This window comes from Pinus tabuliformis, chromosome 4_2 (assembly GCF_031772625.1).
Source record: "Pinus tabuliformis cultivar Carrire ecotype Pingquan chromosome 4_2, CPIR1, whole genome shotgun sequence".
In the NCBI taxonomy this organism is placed as follows: domain Eukaryota; kingdom Viridiplantae; phylum Streptophyta; class Pinopsida; order Pinales; family Pinaceae; genus Pinus; species Pinus tabuliformis.
In genome coordinates this window covers 580,063,005-580,086,551 of record NC_142304.1, presented here as the reverse complement: position 1 = coordinate 580,086,551, position 23,547 = coordinate 580,063,005, and positions in this window count along the sequence as shown.

Sequence of the window (23,547 nt, the reverse complement as noted above, 5' to 3'; positions counted from 1 at the left end):
AACAGAGAAAGAGTAGACCACTCTGATACCATTGATTCAAACTTAAACAAGAACGCAACAACTTACAGATATACTCATAAACATAGAGATGCAGCAAAAAAACACTTCATTTCATTAATAGAAAAATACTGAACTATGCTTACAAACAAAATGGAAATAAGATAGCTCAGGCGATGGTAGCTTATCTCTAAGAAGAGATGTGGTGGCTACATGCTTCTGAACTGAGTTACAATGAGGCTCAAGGGTCTTTTTATTATTGTTGGCTTGTTGGGGCCTGACCCAGGGTTGGAGTTAATTGTCTAAACAAATCCCTGTACTACTGGCCCATTCGGCAACAGTCCGCGGAGCGCTGACTGAGTTCTCACCCGAAGTAGTATGGGGGGGTGCTGGAACTAGGTTTCCACACCCTTGAGAGGCAAAGGGTTTGATTAAGTCCAACTACTCATCCCTGCGCGTAGGTTTCTTCGCGTACTTCCGTAGCTTTCGTGCCCCGATATACTTGCCTTCATGCAACCCTAGGGGTTGTGGGGCTTCCACCTTGCTAGAGCAGCACTCTGCAATATTTCCCTAAGTCACACCTGAGATCTTACCTATCTTCCTATTCCAGTTAGTTATCTTCGTGTAAATAGAAGCCTTGCATTATATTTATTTATACAGCACACACATATAAGCTCATGCAGCAAATAAAAAGTACACTTGAAATTTATACCCAATAATATATTAAACAGGAAACGATACACAGAAATATGGTAAACTTCTCTTTATTAATTCTTCCAAAGGTTACAGACTTGACCTGCCCTGCGCACTCAGCTGTAGGGGTTTGCGCACTCAACTGCAGAGCCTTCTCCTACTCTACAACCCAAAGACACACTTTTACACTTCGACTCAATCTCTTAGACTTATTATGCTTCTTGTCTATTCCTTAGTTATATGATATCTTCTACACTTAGAGCCTCGCTCTATTTATACAATCCCATGGTCTGCGAACCATGGGTGGATCTTTCAAGCCAACATTACATTACAAAACCAAGGGCGGACAACCCTGTGACTCTATTATGACTTCGCGCTTCGGGCCCTCAAATCGTGGATTCTTTACAATGGACTTGGTCAAAACTTAGGCTTTAAGCCCCAAAACATGCCTTGGGGGGATTCATGCCCAACATGCCCCCAACACAGACATTGTGACTCACCCTCGAGTCACTCTATCGGTGCAGAGATCTTCTCGCAGAGTCCCTCCAACTCTGTCCGAACTGCTGCAAGGTCGGCAGCGCACTAAGCGGCTGCCTGTTGGATTTCCTGTACGCGTTGTTCCGAGACCGCGGTGTCAGAACTGCTTCCCTGCATCTATTCCTACATCCCCTGCATTTGTGCAAGCTTACCTTCAATTATTTTCGTGATGGTGAAGGCCTCGTCGATCCATGGCTAAACGCGCGCTTTCAGGACAGCTTCTTTGTGTCGTGCTGCATCCACCTGTCTTTCAGCGCTTTTGCCTGTTGCATCTGTGCAAGCCTCTGGGTGAGGGCCACCATCTGCGCAATTCCTTTGATGTTGTCATACTACTAATTGAGTTCACGTGCCTCTATCTCTAAGCACTGGATGTTGGGGTCCTCCTGCAGATTCGTGAGGACCTCAAATGAATCCTCCAACATTCTGGTGCAGTCCCTCACTACACTGTCGATCTCGTCCAGTCCTGTTGTAATAGCACTGGAACGTTGTTCACTTACTTCCGGAGGGGTGGATGGCTACGCCTTCAACCGCAGCTCTATGATCTGAAGGTTAAGCTCCAACTGAACCTTAGTCATTTCTTCTCGCGCCTCGCACACCCCTGCTGCTAGCCTATGGATGCGCACCTCTGCTGGTGTGTTTGCTGGGATGGCCAGCTCAGGGACACTTTGATAGGCTTCTTCCAATACCTGTACCAGTTGTCGATTCTGCAACACCACTTCATTATGCTACAAGCTCAACTACTCCATGTTGACCTTTTTCTTGCTTATTACTTGCAGTGCGTGGCTCTCCCTAGCCTACAGTTCTGCAGTAATACCATCCTGCAGAACATATAATGTCTCCCACGGGAGTGTAACCATGTTGATCCCGATACCCTTCAATTTGTTGATCATAGGCCTATCAACCTCATTTTTTGTCACCAGTGCCCCTTCCGACAGAACTATTGTATTTTCCATCCAAGCACATAGCATCTTCTCTTATGCAGTTTTCCCTACTGCGAGGTTGGTCGAAAGGGTACCAGCCTGTGGAGTGCGCACCTGCAACTCCTGCAATTGCGTTCTGAGGGCCCCCAACACAATCTTGTTCTCTTGCACAAAATTCTGGAGGGCCTCGGAAGTGAAAACTGCACTGTCTCGTCGATGTCGTCCAAATCACCCTTAGTAAGGGTGATCAGGTCAATAAACAAATTTGATGCCTTGAACTTCTTGCGTGGCCCCATCTGCTCACTCGGGCGCTAGCACTTTAGCTGTGTTGACACGGTTTGTGGGTTTGTGCCCCCCTCCTCTTCCTCTGCTTCCTGCCCATGCGAAGGTGACTTTTGGCCCTCGTGCACCTTCTCAGATACCTCCTGCACTGCCACTGCTGTTGCGGCCCTTTCCAATTCTATTGTTGTCTGTGCAGCATCCCGCAACTCCTGCGCTTTTGTTGCTGCTACCTCCTACCTTCTCTTCTTTGCCAACTGCGTCATGTGCAGTTTGGCCTCCTCTTTCTTCTTTTGTGCCACAGACTTCTCCATTGCTGCGATGTCTGGGGCGCGCCACTCCGATGACCATGTCTCCAGTACATCAAAAATTACATCGTCCATGGCTACAAAGGGTAGCTCGCTCCATTTCTTAGTCGGGTCCTTGCGCGCCCTGATGTATATGCTGTGGAGGTCCGCTTTAAACTCTGCAAAACTTTGCAGGCTGTTGTAGACAGTGGGTGATAATTGTGGCTTGCGGTTAATCCCCATCCTGAGGTTCATTTCCATGAACACCCAGAATATCTTACTGTTGTGGATCCGGTTTGCATCCTTTGTGGCCCAGAGCGAAGCATACTTCACGGCCTCTGGCAGATCCCTGTCAATTGTGGGGAATTAACTGTCCTCTGACAATTCCCTTGCCACGACCATTATGGACAGTGTTAGCACCTAAATCTGCCCTAGGCTGAAGGAAGGTAAAATTCAGGGTAACCACAAACCACGCTCAGTCTGGTAGCTAGCCCTACCAGAACAGGAGAGGGCTCTCTCCTAGTCACGCTCAGTGAATGGATAAACGAAATGGTTTGAGATGACTTACAGTGAAATATTTATCTTAGGCTAGTAAGTGAACATGCATACAAGAAACAATTTTTATGAATGACTGAGCTTCTAGGATGTTATGGGACCAACTAACAGTGATAAACAGAGAATTTAATACAAAGGCATAGATTACTCCGTGAGGCAAGACAAGCAGAAAGTGTAGCAATTTAGTTCAAAATAACACAGAATGGAGAGATTTCTTAGGAGAGTGAAAAGGGCATAAGTAAATGAATCCTTTTCAATAGAAGAACACTGAACTTGAAATTTTCCCACAGGCAGAGCAATCAAATTGAATTCTACCTTATCTAACTTAGAAAATCTCACTGGAAATGAATATGAATTGAACAATGAACATCACAAAATACATATGAAACATAAGAGACACATTTACTACACTCACAACCACATGAATCTCATGAAACAGAGTCGCTGCCTTTCATTAATTCTCTGTCAAAAATATACAGTGAAGAAACAGAGTTTCTTTCCCACTGTCTCCCAGAAGTTACAAGCCAACCAACCCTTTGCAAATAGTTTGCATACAATATATAGAATGTCCCATGAAGAGATAGAATGCCCAGGGGTTGGGGAGTTACTCGAATCATTGCAAAATGGAAGTGGAAAGCCAACAATTAGCTACAGGTGCGTTACAAACATGAAAAATGGCTTGGGTGACCGTTTGCCTTCCTTTGCCACTTGGATAGAAGCTAATCTGGAGTGAAAATACTTTAACTACCACCTTAGGTGCCAAAAAACTGAAATGTAGATGAGCGGGCCCACTTGGAGAAGTCGCAAACCGAAATTTCGCGAAACGGAGGTAAAATTGGGCCTTTTTCCTGTATCTGCCGTGCCATTTTCTGTGTGCGCCGCGCCACTTTGGAGCCTGTTTTGAGGCACTTGCAGGAGTCAAAAATGTGCCCAAGTGTGCTTGTTGGAAAGCCTGTCCTATCTACTTTCTAACCCAAGTGGAATTTTTGAATTTGGTGCTCATTTTCCCCTCCAAATCTTCATTCTCCCAAGACTGCTTCCTGTGTGTCAAAATAGGGGCAGAGAGGTCATTTTTTGGGTGTTTTTGACCTCCTGGAGACTCAGATCTTGCCAAAATTTCTTGTCCAAGCACCAGTAGTCATGATTTTTCATGCTAAATCCAAAAATGCAAACCATTCTTCATTTGGAGCTCCCAATTTTTAGCGCCGCGCCACAGGGAGAAAAAACCTGTGTTTTGCCCAAAAATTTGTCATGTGACCAAAATTTCCCCAAATTTCATGAAATTTGGGCTGGAGGTTCTCTATGAAGTGCTATGTTGTGCCAAGGAAGCTTCAGCCAAGATTCGAAGCCGATATTGCTCTTTTGCCTCTTTTGCCTCTTTTGTTATTTTGCTCAATTTTGCCTTCAAGCTCTTTATCCAGGCCCTTACACACATGTTTCGTGCCCTGTAATGGAAAGCCATGTGTATCAGTAAGGCATGGTCCTTGTTGGCCTAGTCCAACAGCCTCTCCAAGTGCATTTTAACTCTCTCTAGATTGGCCTCCCGATCCTCATTGATCTCTTGCTCCAATGATGTGAGCTCAACTCTTCTTCTTTGTGCATCTTGGCGACGCTCACGAATGTTTTGTATCTCCATAATCGCCTGTTGATCCTCCAGCTATTTGTTCCTCTACTCGAGGTATTTCATGTTCCACTTAGCCCTCTCCAAGTCAAGGGATAAGGCCTCAATCACTGATTTCTGCTCCTGGATGATCTCTCTAAGCTCTGCATTTTTCGGTTCTATATATGTCTCATCATCATGAAAGAGAACGAATTATGTCTCTCGTTCACCTAATGGCTCACCTGAAGGCCCCTCATCATGCATTGGCTCCTTACCTCTATCCTATTCCTGTGTCGTCGATGTAGGAAGCGAGCCCCCTTCCAACTAGGGTGGAGATAACACACGCTTTGCCGCTGCAAAGAAATGTCTACTACCTCTCTGATAGGTGATGAATACTGGCATAGTAGCGGTCTCATGGCGCTCATACTGATGAGAAGGACCACCTATCTCATGCTCTACCTCTGATACTACCTGTGGAGTGCTGAAGAAGTCACGGGAGATGAAGTCCTCCCAAGCAATGCCCTGCAATCCCAACTGATGATCCACCAAAATCCGGATAAGAGCAAAGTGATAAACACTGTTAAGCTACTATTGAGGGGTCTTATGCTGAATGAAATTGTTCATCCTCTCTATGTTCCTACAAATGAAAAATGGGAGGTTCATCATCCGCACCCTGGTAAAGTGCATGAGCAACCTGATGTGATAAGCATACAGGTGAGAGAATCTCCCCTCACAACTGAAGTACTTCATGATCAACCTCATGAGTGGAGCATACTCATCTTTCAAATATCTGAATGGGAAGACTCTTGTGAGGTGCCTCAAACAACTGGCCTTAATGTAAGGCTCATAGTATTGCCTATCCACCTTCTTCTTCTTATGCCACTGTTCTCCAACATTTGGTTTGCATGTTACCACTGAGATAGTTTCGGGTGTCAATGTGAAGGTGACCTCGGCCAAGATAGACTGACCTCCATGTAGGTGAGCACAAAAAGACGGGCCAACTCATGATGAACTCTAACATTAGCCACCCTTTGACAAAATTCAAAACATGCCAGGTGCTGGAAACATGACATGGCAAGAGGGCATGCTCGTAATTCAGTGAGGGTAGTGGGCTCATCCCTAACATGTTTGCCACTCTTGTGATGTCTCCTGGGAGCCTGCTCTTCCGAGGATGAGTCCCTTTGTGTCTCCATCTCATACTTTGATGAATGCTATGATGCCATGACTGCTGTGTGTACTGTATTTAGGCTGTCCTTTGATGATGGTGTGAAGCTAGGTGTTGTTTGTGATATCTGCCACCAAGGGGAACAATGAAAAAGGGAGTGTTAGGAGGGGGATAATATGATGGGAATAGGGGTCATGGGGAGAAGTTTTGTTTAGGGATATAGAGGAGGGTTTTGGGATTTGATAGGGTAGGATTTTGGGGTTTTGATAAGGTAGGGTTTTGGGGTGTATATTTGACAAATAAGAGGAGGGGAAAGAGAATAGGGTTTGGTAGTGTTTTAGGGTAGGGATAATAGGAAAAATGAGAAAGGGAGGATAGGGAAAAATGGAGAGGAGGGAAAATATGAGAGGTGAAAGAGGAGCCTTGGCATCAACACCATAATTTTGCAACCCTAGCAACAATGGCTTTGGTGTTTTTAAGTGGTAGGGTTTAAGAGTTTTTGTGCAACCATAAGCCGCCATGAACTATCATCATATTAACATAAAAATGGATGAAACACTGAGAGATTTACCCCACCTGGAAAATTCAAGGGATTGAAGGAAATTGGTTGAAAATTCTGAGCAAAATCAGTCTTGGCAGCTCTATGCGCCGCGCCTTCCATGTGCGCTGCGCCAGTGTAAATTTACACTGGAAAATTTCTCCCAGTGCACCGCGCTCTCTATGTGCGTCGCGCCTTTTTCCAGGTGACTTTTGGAGGCCTTCCCGGTGTCCAAATTGGGTGCAGGATAGCTCATTGGAAATTTATTTGAGTCTACTTTCCAACCCAACCATAATTTTTCAATTTGGAGTTCATTTGCCCTGTCAAAAATCAAATCTCCCAAGACTGGTCAAAATGTGCCAAATGAGGCTACCTAAAGGCAGAGTGTTGTTACAGTCAACTTTTGAATGCCTTCCTCAACTCAAAATTGAGCTCATGATAGCTCATTGGAAATATCTTTGTGTCTAGTTATCATTTGGCTCATCAAGTAAGTCATTTGGCCAACCGAGCTAGGAGAAAACTTGATTTTCCCAAGGTCATTTTAGAGGTGCATCAATTATCCCGAAGCGATAGTATTTTTGACGTTTCTCAAAAACCATGACACCTGTGTAAAAAGTGAAGGAGGTTTTTCTTCCTTGGCATGTTTTGGACAAAAAAATCTCTCAGTTTTAGAAAATTCATCTTTTATTGCTCAGAAACGTAATTTGAGTGAAACCTATCCCGATGTGTGGAACAAGGGATTTGTCGAAATGAAGCGAAATGAAGGGGATAAGTGGCTTCTAAATTCTTGGGAAAATTCTTGGAAGTAGGGAGGGATGTTAAGAAGTAGGGGAAAGTGGAATTTCAAATATTGAGTGAGGGGAAGGGGTTCAAAAAGGCAAAACACAAGTCCAACCTAGAAAATTGCCAAGTTGTAGCAAGAAACTAAGGTTTGTGCGAAAATGAGGAATTTGGGGGATCTCAATGATGGGAAGTGTTTGATAAGGTACTTTAAGGATAGGGGAAGGTGTATGAACTTCAGGGTACAAGTTTTTCCGATGATTTGACCATCCAAGAGAAATTGCCTTCAAAACCCTAGGAGAGGGAAATGACCTTACCTAGGCGCAACTGAAGCATGAACAAGGTGTAAAATGACACAGTGGAACTTGAAATGATAATGAAAACCCTCTAAATGATGGTACACTCAGCTGAATGGTGACATGGACCGACATTTGGACAGCTTTGACAGGAATAAAAGCAAACCCTAGATCTAATGCCTAGTGACCAAATTTTGCTTGAAGACTTACTGAAATGAAAAAATTTGACCTTGACACCTTAAAATCACTTTGTAAGAGCAAGTTTGATCATTGGAGGAAGGTTGCAAAGACTGACACTAACATTGGCTCTAATGGGGATGGTAGCTCCTTGGAGGTGCCAAGAACTGCAGATCTTTGGGTGAGCAGACAGTGCCTTCGTCCATTGGGCTATGGAGTCCATTATTCCGACAAACCAACATGACTCAATTTATTGACTGAAACTTGACTCAGACTGACTCAATGCAAACTAACATGACTGAAAAAACTTGACTCTAACAAACTAACTCAAAATACTAAGAACTGAACTTAAAACTTAAAGCTTGGTGGTAGTACATGACCACCTGCATTTCTTACAAGACTATATATCATCAAACTATATCAAACTGCCAATGTAACCAATCAAGAAGATGGCTTCTTGACTGATTCTTCCGATCAGATCTTCTGGTCAACAATTGATACTGGTAACTGGGCCTCCAAAAACATAATTGACCATGATCTCCTTCATCACTGAATACTGCAATAATGACCTTCACTGTTGACTGTAACAGATTTGCCATTGGATCATGAAAAACATGAAGATTTACCTCCTGCTGAGGAAACAAGATGTCTTTTTCTTTTGATTCTGATCTTCCTTCATAATGTACTTCAGAAAAAGTATGTTCCTGGTCCTCAAAAAATTCTGAACAAGCAGATGAGCGGATTTCCTCTTCAAAGAACACTTCAAAACATGAAACATATGAGGAAGAGTCTGAAAGACAATCCTGAATGTTCTGCTCTTCAGTAGCCTGAATGTATTGTAGGTCACCTTCATATGATATGACAGCCAGATTGTCTTTGCATTCATCAATCATGAGAAAAGAAACTTCGAATGATTCTTGAAACCCAAGCATGACATTTCTATCATCTACCAACGATTCATCCAAGGAACCTTTTTCACTTACTTGAACAAAATTCTCATCTTGTTGTTCATGAGCTGACTGGATTACCTCTTCATGAAGACTGTGTTCTGATGACATGAGAACATTTGGATCCAAAACTCTGTCTTCTTCATCCCAGATGATTTCAGCAACAGAGTTCTCTTTCATGGGACTTAGTACAAGGTTTTCTTGGTCACCATAATCCGAATCTGGATCTGAAAGGGTTGACTTAACGTTATCACATTCTGAAAGTAGAACTGGACTTCCCTGCATGCTGTCTTCTTCTATGGACAAATCCGAAACGACACTTTTTCTTTCATCACTTTCAGCCATATGGAATTCTTCAACCTGCTGATCTATAAAGTTGTTCACCGGACTGTCATCCTTTTCAAAAGAGGAAGAAGTTTCACCAACACTTTCTTGACCATGTGTGCACTGCAAATCTGCTTTAGCTTGAGCTACAACATCACCGTGCAAGAGTTGACCTATCTCGTCTTCAAACAAAGGAGATAAGACCTTTTGTTTCCTTTCGCTCAAATAGTGATTGTCTTCATTAATTTCAAGTGAAGGTGTATATAAATATTCCTCATACTGCTGATCCATTTCATGTAATTCCTGTTGACTGTCAAGATGCAAAATTCTTTCCTCTTCCACCGTACTACAATCTTGATCATGCTGCAAATTTTCATGATCGTCTTTACGCTGCTGAAAGGGATTTTCATCCAGGGCTTCCATGATCTCATCATCCATAAAATTATCATCCTCATAGTATTTTTCAAGGCTTTCAATAAAAGTAGAAGCATGTTTGCAATAGTCATGAACTAGATTTAATGATGGATAAGAGTCTTTATATCTTTCAATGAACATGGCATGAAAATCCTTTAAACAATAAATACAAGCAGGCGGCAAACTTTCATACCAAGATTGGGCTTCACCTTCTAGAGTGGCCATGAATATCTTCATTAAGCAATCTTCAGGAAAATCAACCTTCAACTTGCAAATATGCATGTGAAATCGAACTAGATGTAAAGCAGCGTCCTTCTTACCATCATCTTTAAACGTAGGCAAATTCCTTGACCAATCTACCTTCGGAATTTTATTTGGAAAACCTGGGATGTGATCTCGACTCATGGGAGCGTATCTTCTTGCAACCCTCTCCATTTTGAAAATCTCAAAGCTACTAATCTCTCTGTAGTGGAGTCACCATGAAGCACCGATTGCTGGATTCTTCAGTGAATGGAGTCACCAGGTGAATGATTTCAGCCGTCTTCTTATGTCTGATCGTTGTTCACCATCAACCATCAGATCTGAGCTTGATAGATGTACTAGGGCAAAACAATCTTCAAGCAAACCATTTTCTTCCCCAGCGGAGTCGCCACTATGTTAGCACCTAAATCTGCTCTAGGCTGAAGGAAGGCAAAATTTAGGGTAACCACAAACCACGCTCAGTCTGGTAGCTAGCCCTACCTTAATAGGAGAGGGCTCTCTCCAAGTCACGCTCAGTGAATGGATAAAAGAAACGATCTGAGATGACTTACAGTGAAATATTTATCTTAGGCTAGTAAGTGAATATGGATATAAGAAACAATTTTTATGAATGACTGAGCTTCTGGGATGTTATGGGACCAACGAACAGCGATGAACAGAGAATTTAATACAAAGGCACAGATTACTCCGTGAGGAAAGACAGGGGGAAAGTGTAGCAATTTAATTCGAAATAACGCGGAATGGAGAGATTTCTTAGGAGAGTGAAAAGGGCATAAGTACATGAATACTTTTCAACAGAAGAAGGACACTGAACATGAAATTTTCCCACAGGCAGAGCAATCAAATTGAATTCTACCTTATCTAACTCGGAAAATTTCACTGGAAATGAATATGAATTGAACAATGAACATCAAAAAATACATATGAAACATAAGAGACACATTTACTACACTCACAACCACATGAATCTCATGAAACAGAGTCGCTGCCTTTCATTAATTCTCTGTCAAAAATATACAGTGAAGAAACAGAGTTTCTTTCCCACAGTCTCCCAGAAGTTACAAGCCAACCAACCCTTTGAAAATAGTTTGCATACAATATATAGAATGTTCCATGAAGAGATATAACGCCCAGGGGTTGGGGAGTTACTCGAATCATTACAAAATGGAAGTGGAAAGCCAACCATTAGCTACAGGTGCAGCGTTACAAACATGACAAATGGCTTGGGTGACAGTTTGCCTTCCTTTGCCACTTGGATAGAAGACAATCTGGAGTGAAAATACTTTAAATTCCACCTTAGGTGCCAAAAAACTGAAATGTAGATGAGCGGGCCCACTTGGAGAAGTCGCGAACCGAAATTTTGCGAAACGGAGGTAAAATTGGGCCTTTTTCTTGTATGCACCGCGCCATTTTTGGTGTGCGCCGCGCCACTTTGGAGCCTATTTTGAGGCACTTTTAGGAGTCCAAAATGTGCCCAAGTGTACTTGTTGGAAAGCATGTCATGTCTACTTTCTAACCCAAGTGGAATTTCTGAATTTGGTGCTCATTTTCCCCTCCAAATCTTCATTCTCCCAAGACTACTTCCTGTGTGTCAAAATAGGGGCAGAGAGGTCATTTTTTGGGTGTTTTTGACCTCCCGGAGACTCCGATCTTGCCCAAATTTCTTGTCCAAACACCAGTATTCATGATTTTTCATGCTGAATCCAAAAATGCAAACCATTCTTCATTTGGAGCTGCCAATGTTTAGCGTTGCGCCACAGGGAGAAAAAACCTGTGTTTTGCCCAAAAATTTGTCATGTGACCAAAATTTCCTCAAATTTCATGAAATTTGGGCTGGAGGTTATCTACGAAGTGCTATGCTATGCCAAGGAATCTTTAGCCAATATTCGAAGCCAATATTTCTCTTTTTCCTCTTTTGCCTCTTTTGTTGCTTTGCTTAATTTTGCCTTCAAGCTCTTTACCCGGGCCCTTGCACTCATGTTTCGTGCCCTGTAATAGAAATCCATGTGTCTCAGTAGGGAATGGTCCTTGTCATCCTTTTCCAGCAGCCTCTCCAAGTGCATGTTAACTCTCTCTAGATTGGCCTCCCAATCGTCATTGATCCCTTGCTCCAATGACGTGAACTCAACTCTTCTTCTTTGTGCAGCTTGGCGATGCTCACAAATGTTTTGTAGCTCCATAATCGCCCGCTGATCCTCCAGCTGTTTGTTCCTCTGCTCCAAGTATTTCATGTTCCACTTAGCCCTCTCCAAGTCAAGGGATAAGGCCTCAATCATTGATTGCTGCTCCTAGATGATCTCTCTAAGCTCTGCATTTGTCGGTTCTATATCTATCTCATCATCATGAAAGAGACTGTCTCTCGTTCACCTGATGGCTCACCTGAAGGCCCCTCATCATGCATTGGCTCCTTACCTCTGTCTTGTTCCTGTGTCGTCGATGTAGGAAGCGAGGCCCCTTCCACCCCGGGTGGAGATAACACTCGCTTTGCCGCTGCAAACAAATGTCTACTGCCTCTCTGATAGGTGATGAATACTGGCATAGTAGCAGTCTCATGGCACTCATACTGATGAGAAGGACCACCTATCTCATGCTCTGCCTCTAATACTACCTGTGGAGTGTTGAAGAAGTCACGGGAGATGAAGTCCTCCCAAGCAATGCCCTGCAATCCCAACTGATGATCCACCAAAATCCGGATAAGAGCAAAGTGATAAACACTGTTAAGCTACTGTTGAGGGGTCTTATGCTGCATGAAATTGTTCATCCTCTCTATGTTCCTGCAAATGAAAAATGGGAGGTTCATCATCCGCACCCTGGTAAAGTGCATGAGCAACCTGATGTGATAGGCATATAGGCGAGAGAATCTCCCCTCACAACTGAAGTACTTCATGATCAACCTCATGAGTGGAGCATACTCATCTTTCAAATATCTGAATGGGAAGACTCTTGTGAGGTGCCTCAAACAACTAGCCTTAATGTAAGGCTCATAGTATTGCCTATCCACCTTCTTCTTCTTATGCCACTGTTCTCCAACATTTGGTATGCCTGTTGCCACTGAGATAGTTTCGGGTGTCAATGTGAAGGTGACCCCGGCCAAGATAGACTGACCTCCATGTAGGTGAAGCACAAAAAGACGGGCCAACTCATGATGAACTCTAACATTAGCCACCCTTTGACAAAATTCAAAACATGCTAGGTGCTGGAAGCATGACATGGCAAGAGGGTATGCTCGTAATTCAGTGGGGGTAGTGGGCTCATCCCTAACATGTTTGCCACTCTTGTGATGTCTCCTGGGAGCCTGCTCTTCCGAGGATGAGTCACTTTGTGTCTCCATCTCATACTCTGATGAATGCTTTGATGCCATGACTGTTGTGTGTACTGTATTTAGGCTGCCCTTTGATGATGGTGTGAAGCTAGGTGTTGTTTGTGATATCTGCCACCAAGGGGAACAATGAAAAAAGGGAGTGTTAGGAGGGGGATAATATGATGGGAATAGGGGTCATGGGGAGAAGTTTTGTTTAGGGATATATAGGAGGGTTTGAGGATTTGATAGGGTAGGGTTTTGGGGTTTTGATAAGGTAGGGTTTTGGGGTGTATATTTGACAAATAAGAGGAGGGGAAAGAGAATAGGGTTTGGTAGTGTTTTAGGGTAGGGATAATAGGAAAAATGAGAAAGGGAGGATAGGGAAAAATGTAGAGGAGGGAAAAGATGGGAGGTGAAAGAGGAGCCTTGGCATCAACACCACAATTTTTCAACCCTAGCAACAATGGCTTTGGTGTTTTTAAGTGGTAGGGTTTAAGAGTTTTTCTGCAACCATAAGCCGCCATGAACTATCATCATACTAACATAAAAATGGATGAAACACTGAGAGATTGACCCCATCTGAAAAATTCTAGGGATTGAAGGCAATTGGTTGCAAATTCTGAGCAAAATCAGCCTTGGCATCTCTATATGCCGCGCCTTCCATGTGCGTCGTGCCAGTGTAAATTTACACTGAAAATTTCTCCTAGTGCGCCGCGCTCTCTATGTGCGTCGCGCCTTTTTGAAGGTGACTTTTGGAGGCCTTTGCTGTGTCGAAATTGGGCACAGGATAGTCTTTTGGAAATATCTTTGAGTCTAATTTAAAAACCAAACGGAATTTTTCAATTTGGAGTTCATTTTCCCTGTCAAAAATCAAATCTCCCAAGACTGGTCAAAATATGCCAAATGGGCTGCCTAAAGGCAGAGTGCTGTTACAGTAAACTTTTTGATTCCTTCCTCAACTCCAAATTGAACTCATGATAGCTCATTGGAAATACCTTTGTGTCTAGTTATCATTTGGCTCATCAAGCAAGTCATTTGGCCAACCGAGCTAGGAGAAAACTTGATTTTCCCAAGGTCACTTCAGAGGTGCATCAATTCTCCCGAGGCGATTGTATTTTTGACATTTCTCCAAAACCATGACACCTGTGTAAAATTTGAAGGAGGTTTTTCTTCCTTGGCATGGTGTGGAAAAAAACCTCTCTCATTTTTCGAAAATGCATCTTTTATTGCTCAGAAACATCATTTGAGTGAAACCTATCCCGATGTGTGGAACAAGGGATTTGTCGAAATGAAGCGAAATGAAGGGGATAAGCGGCTTCTAAATTCTTGGGAAAATTCTTGGAAGTAGGGAGGGATGTTAAGAAGCAGGAGAAACTGGAATTTCAAAGATTTAGTGAGGGGAAGGGGTCCAAAAAGGCAAAACACAGGTCCAACCTAGAAAATTGCCAGGTTGTAGCAAGAAACTAGGGTTTGTGCGAAAATGAGGAATTTGGGGGATCTCAGTGATGGGAAGTGTTTGATAAGGTACTTTAAGAATAGGGGAAGGTGTATGAACTTCAGGATACAAGTTTTTCTGATGATTTGACCGTCCAAGAGAAATTGCCTTCAAAACCCTCGGAGAGGGAAATGACCTTACCTAGGCGCAACTGAAGCATGAACAAGGTGTTAAATGACCCAGTGGAACTTGACATGATATTGACAACCCTCTGAATGATGGTACACTCAGCTGAATGGTGACATGGACCGACATTTGGATAGTTTTGACAGGAATAAAAGCAAACCCTAGATCTAATGCCTAGTGACCAAATTTTTCTTGAAGACTTACTGAAATGACAAAATTTGACCTTGACACCTTAAATCACTTTGCAAGAGCAAGTTTGATCACTGGAGGAAGGCTGCAAAGACTGAAACTAACAGACAGCAAAAGCCATGCATAGTGGAACGTTTTTCCTTGTTCCTGATCCTCGCAAAATTTCTCCAGGAACTCCTTGCAGAGGAAATCGGACCAGTTAAACTGGACCCCCTCCGCGCACTGCTCAGCAAGTGCTACCACCGGTGCAGGTACCTTGTCTGCGTGGCACTTGCGCATAACCTTACTTGCCAGTATTTGGGTCGCCACTCTTACTGCTTTGTTGTTGATGCTGGATATGGTGTAGCCCCTCTTCTTCTTCTCTAGTTTATACTTTTTCTTCATGGCCTCCGCAATGGCCAGGTCACTATTTTTCCCCTTTGAGATATCTGTGGGGTCCTCTCCTTTACATGGAAGTCGCGTAATGCAGTGAATCAAGTGGTCCGTGATGGGGATGGGCTCCTCCAGCCACAAAAACCCACCATGCACCAGGCAAAGCCACTGCCTGATGACGAAAATTGTTATTGGGGCGTAGTGGAAATGTGGCACCCAGAGAATGTTTAGTAGCCCTGCTTTTTCCACTCTGCATGACCACTTTCATGGCTCTAATTCAGTAACCCCCGCCCTAGTGTTCTGCTTAGGCTTCATGAGTTGTACAGTCTCTAGGTGAGGGAACTTATCGTGGTCAGTGAGATCCCAATCTTCAAATTTCAAGCTAGGCACCCATCCCAGGTGCGTGCCCTCAAAAATGATGTCGTCTAGGGGGAGCAGGGTCTGGAGAGGGCTCTTGCTCTCGTCAATATCCTTGGGCACTTTAGCCATCCCCTTCCGTGGGGGGATATAGGTAGGCAGCTTTGTTGGAGGGTGCATAGGCTCAGTTTCTTCCTCCATGCCTTCGTCCTCATCTTCTTTGATGATAAGGTCCTCCAGGTCTTCCTCCTCCTTATCGGTTTCTATGTTAATGGCTTTCCCTTTCTCCTCCATTGCCTGGTCTGCAGCGGGTTTTGCGGGGACACACGTACGGGAACCATCAACTGTTTTTCTTTCTTCGGCCTTGGTATACACGGTGATTTATGGATTTCTGCCACAATCCCAGTGCCTTTAGCGGCATCCCCCACAGTCAGGGCCTGCATTGCCTCTTCGGCGATCATCTCTGTAATTTCCATAACTTCCTCAAATGCTTCCATCATGTCTGACCAGAAATCTATCAGTCGCTTACTCAGGGACTCAATCAATGTTCTGCATGGGTCAAACAGGGCTCTGCTCAGGCTACGCCGGGTATACAATAGCTCAATTCGCAAATGACCAAGTGTTGTTTATTACACAGCCCTTTGTAATTTATAGCACCTTTTGAATTTGAATTCGACCAAACCCCCCAAATCCGGTTCATTAATGCTCTCTTGGTGGCATATTTTCCCAAATCTTACCCATAAATCGCGTCTTAAATGCCTACCACCCGCTCCATTTGGTCTCAAGTCGAGAATCACATCGTGAATAGTGACTTCAAGGGTCACTTTCTGGCCATCCTGCACGGCAACGCAGCCCCCCTTTCATGGGCGCGGACCTTGTGACTCTTTGCTTCTGTGTGCAACTCCACCATCGTGCAGCTCCTAGGTAGAGTATTTTATAGTCCTGCGCCACCTTTCAACTGCCATGAGCGCTAAGACTGTACTTCCCACGGCTATTCAGGTGGCCGTGCCACCTGTATATGGTTTCATCCAGTCATCCATCACTTTTCCTGGAAAACACCCACCTTTTATTGTTACTGGTGGCGTCGCGCACTTTATCATCTGTAGTGTGCCATCATGGTTGATTCATTTAGTAATATGCGGTCCAAGCCAAGGCATCAAACTGATCAATTCACGGTGATAGTCCCCAAGCTTGTCAGCATGATCGTGCGCACCCAATTTTATCACCTTGGTCTTCTTATCGAGAAAATATTTCTTTATCTCGTCCTCTAGCTTCTTGACTTCTGCTACCACCATAATGCTTTTTTTCTTAATCGCACCCTTTCTTTCTCAACTTATTGGAGCCTAAAAATTACCCTGTTGGATTTCTTCCTCAGGTCCCAAGCATTCTGCTTCATTCGGTTGTGCAATCCCTTCTTTCAAGGCTCTGCGAATCATCGTATCGGCCGGTGCTTCCATGCACGAACTAGGCATTTCATGCTCTATGGGGATTACAGCGTTCACTTCATACTTCAACCTCGAAGATTCCTGTGCCGTCAGTTTCTTGCACGTGGTCCTATAAGCCCATAGAACCACTGGTACGCATAGGTCCCAATCAGTCCTTTGCGCATTGTGGACCTTGTTCAGCGCTTCACATACTTCATTAAAGGCTTCTGTGTGGATAACCTTTTGCGCACTTGGTCTTTCCATACTCTATGGTTCCAACCGGAGGGGTTGTTCATGCCATTTCCTCGCTCGCACCTGCTTACTGACCGTGTCTCCTAACGCGAAGACTGAGTGCATCCGCGCAGGTTTCGTACCATATGCCTGTATCCATCTGGACAGGTGGGTGTGCAGACTGTTTCGTCTGGAAATCTTGTCTGTTAATTGCATCTGAGGCTTCCCAAACCACATGTGCATCATCCTCCTACATTCGCGCCAATCCTCAAAACTTCTTTGGTGCTTACCCCACCACCTCGTGGGCAGAGTGCTCAGTACCCATTTCAAAGCTTTGAAACATTGTTGTTCTAGCACTTCTCTTTCAAATTTGTTTAGGCAGTCATCCACCTCACTTAACCCATCATACATAGGCGACTCCCTTACCTCCATTGATATGCAGCGCAGCAATCTCGTCATCATGTTATAGTTTAGCGTGGTTACCTCATGTAACCGGTTCTACCATCGTTCTATCTCTTCGTCAGAATCCGATGTGCAGGAGATTTCGCGCTCCCATGAGATTCGTCCATCCGCGGTTGGATTCACCCAGTCTTGTTCTCACACGGTTATCTTGTAGATGTAATCCAAGTCGTCGTTGCTATCGTAGTTGCGCACCGGCTCCATCTAGCACAATCCTTCTGCAGGGTCCAAAGGTACAGCTATGCGTAGAGACTTTTTCTCAAAAATCATCTTAGTTACGCTTCTTTAGATTGATCACCCCATTCATGTCAGTGGCCCAATCTATTCCTAATAGCGCGGGGTAGGGGTTGTTGTCATCAACGATCTCTATTACTTTGAAATCTGCTAGCACGGTTGCTCCTTCGATATCCACTATGATTCCCTGCAATCTCCCCATAGGTAGGATCTTTTGTTGGTTCACCATCTACAGTTGGATAGGAGACCATTGCAGCGTAGGCCTTTCCATGCGCTCCCATGTCTGCTTCAGTAGGACATTCGCGTTCGATTCTAGATCCAGAATCACTTGGTCCATCTCATAGTCTCCAACATGCACAGTAAATCTCATCTCCCTTCCCGTTCGCGTTGTGTACTTTCCAAGCTTCTGGACTACACGCAGTTCTCCTGGCACAGTTCCAGCGCATCTATTTATGAGTTCCTACAGCTCCTTTATAGCCTTGTTGTTGCATAGCAGCTTCATGCATGTTTCCAGGAACGTTGTGAGCATCGATGGGTCCATTTCTGGCTTCGTTCTGTCTTTACTTCCTGAAGTGGAGGCATCAGCGAAGCTCTTCTTGGCTTCCATGAAGGTTTCCTTAGTGTGCTCCAAATCAAACTCTAGTTCCTTCGTTGGAGCCTTGCGAACCCAAGTACTTTCTTTAGGTTGCTTGCCTTTGTCATCCCCTATCATAATTCCACTTCGGAGCACAATATTTACATTAGGGTCTTCCTCGTGCGGCTCAGACCTCATCATTTGCAAGTTCTGAGTCGAGGGAGGTTGGAGTGCTCCTTTATCACGCAACCTCGCTATCAGGGTGGGACAATCCTCTATCTCATGATCAAAAAATGTACAATACAAGCATGATGGTCGCGTTGGATTTGTACAATCGTGGGCATAATGTCCTAGCCCTCCGTAATTGTAACATATTAGCTGTCTGCGACCTCTTCCTGGTCCTCCTCCACCTCGGCCTCGTCCGCGCCCCTGAAATCCGGTTCGTGCCATCCCTGCATTCTGGTCAAGGGCCCGCGTTTCGACCTGAACTTTATAGGTAGGAGTCTGATCCATCATTAGCTCATAACTTCTACAGGTGCACTCATCATGTCCCACTGATCTACAAAAATTACAGAACAACTGCTGTGAATTCTGTGTGTACTTTTGTAATAAATGGCAGTTATCTATAGCATGCTTTCCTCCTATCTGACAAATCACACACCATAATGCAAGCGCCGCACTCAGTCCTGCTTGTGCCTCTGGTCTCAATGGCATTGGTCCTCCTCCCGCGAGGTAATTCATGAACACCAGGTAGTGGTCCTTGTCATGTCCCTGACCCTTGCACTTTACGCACCATACCTCATCGCGCACTTCTAGGCGATCTGTCCTATCTTATTTCAAACGTTGCATCTCAAGGCACAAGTTTTTCAATTGTGCGTGAATCTACTGAACAACCAGGTTTGGATCCTGTATTGAAGTCTTTTGCAATCTCATCGTGATCTCCAAGGCCTCAGCCTAAGTTGTTAGCCTCTGTTATGACATCGCGCTCTGTAGATGCAATGTTAATGATGCTAGAAACCATTTGCAATGTTGCCCATCCGTCAACGTCATGTTGGCTTCGCAAATTGTGCACTTCAGTCTCTGATTCAACTCCCAAGGGGTCTCGCCTAGTAGCATTGTGATTTCCTTGAACCTAATGATCTATTTCGCTTCTGACTTCGGCCTGCTAAATTCTTTGTTTAGCGCAGTTTGAATATCTACGATCCTCGCATTTGGATTGTCATCGGAATGCTTAATGTACCAGGTCAGCACGTGATCTTGCAGAGCGCTGACCAACGTCGCTTTCTTTATATTGTCATATGTGACTCCCTGTGCTCCCATACAGCTTTTATCACGAACCAAAACTGGTCCAAATATTCATTCCTTACTCCCTTGAACACTGGCAAATTTATCGCGCTCGCCAGATTGATTCGCGGTGGTGGCGGAGGTGGTATGGGCGAAGATGGGGGTAAAGACGGTGAAACTGGCAATGGTGTGGGTGGGGATGGTATGCAAGGAATTATTTACCTTATCAAATTGATCACACTTCTTGGTGAGACCTTCACGAACTCTTCCTCGCCCCCTCACAGAGGTGAAATCAAGGGGCTAGTTTCTAGTTCTATACTACCTTCATTTCTGTAGATTCTCCCACTTCGCGTAGCCCCAAACATCAATTTATTCGCATAACCCATTTTTCACACAATATCATTTTAATCCAAGTGCTAAAATATTTAACATACTTACCTCGTGGCCCTTTGAGGAAGTGACCTTTTGCCTTGCTATAGCTGACTAAAGTATCTACTGCGTACTCAATGATGAATCCTCCTATAATTTGATCAAGCTAGTGATCAATAGCGTGCGATCTTATCCTCTGATGTTTCCAATCTATGCACCAATTCTGGAGTGCACACAATAGGTATGTCGAGCTTACACCTTCCTTGCCTATATTCTAGCTTTGTGATCCACTCGTATAGCTCGGTAGGGAAAGATGTGAAGAAAATTTCATGGATCTCTGTGTATAAGTAGTAGTCTAACCACTCTTCCTTTGATAGTCACGGCTTCTTGTTCTCCTGCACCGCGAACTCGTGAATCTTCATATCCAACCAATCTTCAATTCGTTTCTTTGTCAGATTCCAGTGATACAACATCAGACATCTCTATGTAGATCCTAGTCTTGGCAAAAGAACCATTTTTTGGCTTGTTGGGGCCTGACCCAAGTTCAGAGTTAATTAGCCAAACAAATCCCTGTAATACTGGTCCTTTCGGCAACAGTCCCAGAGTGCGAACTGAGGTCTCACCCGTAGTAGTATGGGGGGGTGTTGGAACCAGGTTTCCACACCCTTGAGATGTCTGAGGGTTTGATTCAGTCCAACTACTCATCCCTGCGCGCAGTTTGCTTCGCGTACTTCCCTGGCCTTCGGACCCTGATATACTTGCCTTCCCGCGCCCTAGGGGTTGTGGGGCTTCCGCGCTACTGGAGCAGCGCTCTGCACTATTTCCTTAAGTCACACCTGAGATCTTACCTATCTTCCTACACCAATTAGTTATCTTCGCGTAAATATAAGCCTTGTGTTATATTTATTTATACAGCACACACATATAAGTTTGTGCAGCAAATAAACAGTACACTTGCAATTTATACCCAATAATATATTAAACATTAAAAGATACACAGAAATATGGTAAACTTCTCTTTATTAATTCTTCCAACGATTATAGACTCGACCTGCCCTGCACACTCAGCTGCAGGGGTCCGTGCACTCAGCTGCGGACTACTAGGCCTCTGCGCACTCAGCTGCAGAGCCTTCTCCTACTCTACGACCCAAAGACACACTTTACACTTCGACTCAATCTCTTAGACTCATCATGCTTCTTGTCTATTCCTTAGCTATATGCTATCTTCTACACTTAGAGCCTCGCTCTATTTATACAATCCCATGGTCCGCGGACCATGGGTGGATCTTTCAAGCCGATATTACATTAAAAAACCAAGGGCGGACAACCCTGTGACTCTATTATGACTTCGCGCTCCGCGCCCACAAATCGCGGAGTCTTTACAATGGACTTGGTCAAAACTTAGGCTTTAAGCCCCAAAACATGCCTTGGGAGGATTCCATGCCCAACAATTATTGAGAAATAAGAGAAAACCCTAAATAGCTAAAACCCTAACCCGAGGACATGTAACACCAAGAGTTTATGGGCCCCGTTTGGGTTAGTTGGGCAGCCAACTTCCCGGCATCGTAACTTGGTCATATTATCTCTATTCGACGCATATGATACCTTGTTGGAAAGATCTCTCCGAGGACTACAACTGGAAACTTGATTACTATTGTAATCACTGGATTAATTTTTCCAAAAAAAAAAACATCGTTTAGGGCCTCAAAACAGCTCCAGAAGTTCACGACCCGAAAAACTGCCAAAAATAGTAAACTGCGCTACAAATAATGAAACTGACAAAAAATAAATAAATAAATATAAATATAAATAAATAAATAAATAAATAATAAAATAAAATAAAAAATAAAAAATAAAATAAAATAAATAATTAATTAATTAAATAAAATTTAAAAATTAAATTAAATTAAAATTAAAAAATTAAAAAAAAAAAAACAAAAAACAAAAAAAACAAACAATGGTGAGGGTCCAAGTGGAATAGGTGGATGGCCACGAATATCCACCTAGATCAGTCCTCCCCCCTTAGGAAGCAATGGTCCCCATTGCATTGAGTTCCTCCATGAGATGAGGAAACTTCTGTTGAACTTGGTGTCTAGTGAGCCATTTGCCTTGGTGAAGGAGTTGGCCTACTTTGACAACTCGATATAGTTGTATCCTCTGTTGCCAAGCGTTCTTGATCTATGTGTCCATGATTTGATCAGTTAATCAGTTCCATTCAGTTCGGGTTTAGCTCTATTGGTGTGAGTTGTTCTGCAACGTCAGATGTGTCCAACAATGGTGGAAAGTATGGCCAAAGGCAATCTACATTGAACACTGGGTGCAGACCAAGGAATGGTGGGATGCTGAGCTCGAAGGAATTTTCCCAGATGGCCTTGCTGATGGTGTACGGCCCATATCAGAGCGGGTGAAGCTTGTGATGGGATCCAGCAAGGTTCTCCTTCTGCAAATGTAGCCAAAATTTGTCGCCCACCTGGAACTTGTGCGGCACTCGATGTTGATCATGGCGCTTCTTTTACTTAGCATTGGATCTGTCCAATATAGCATGGACCTATTGGTAGATGTGTTGAATGTGCTAATTGAAGTTGCTAGCCCTTTTAGCTTCGGACTACACATGACCCGAATTTACCTGAGTGGCTGCAAATGGTATAATGGCCACATCAATGGGGCATAATGGCTGAAATCCCAACCCTACCTGAAAGGGGATGTGACATGTTGAGTTGTGGAGAGCTCTGTTGTAGTTGTGTTGGACATAAGGGAGACTTTTATCCCATGCGCATGGATGCTTCGAGTTGTACATGCGCAGAATGTGTGCGATCATCCTGTTGACAACCTCTATTTGGCCATCAATTTAGGGATGGAAAGTCGTGGACTTAGTGATTTTTGTATCCAGCATCGACTAGAGACTGGACCAAAATGCACTCAGGAATCTGTTGTCCCAATTTGAGATAATGGACTGTGGGATCCCAACGTGTACCCACACTCGCTCAAAGAAGAGCATAGCAGTGGCCTCTGTTGTGATACTCTTCTTGCAGACTGCCATGATGGCCATCTTAGAGAATATGTCGACGATCACGAAAATGCAATTGTTGCCGTGCTTAGTAGAAGGAAGGCCCGACATATAATCCATGGAGACATATTCCCAAGGCCGACTAGGAGTAAGTAGAGGAGTATGAAAAGCATAGGACATTGCTCGCTCGAAAGTGGCACCAGAATTATTCAGGCTGAAAGGGAGATTTTTGTAAGCAAAAGTACCCCATGGACAAATGAAGGCAGTTTTGTGCTAATCAGCAGGCCAAATATTGATATGGTTGTAACTAGAAAAGCCACCCATAAAAGACAATATCTCACTCCTAGCATAGTTG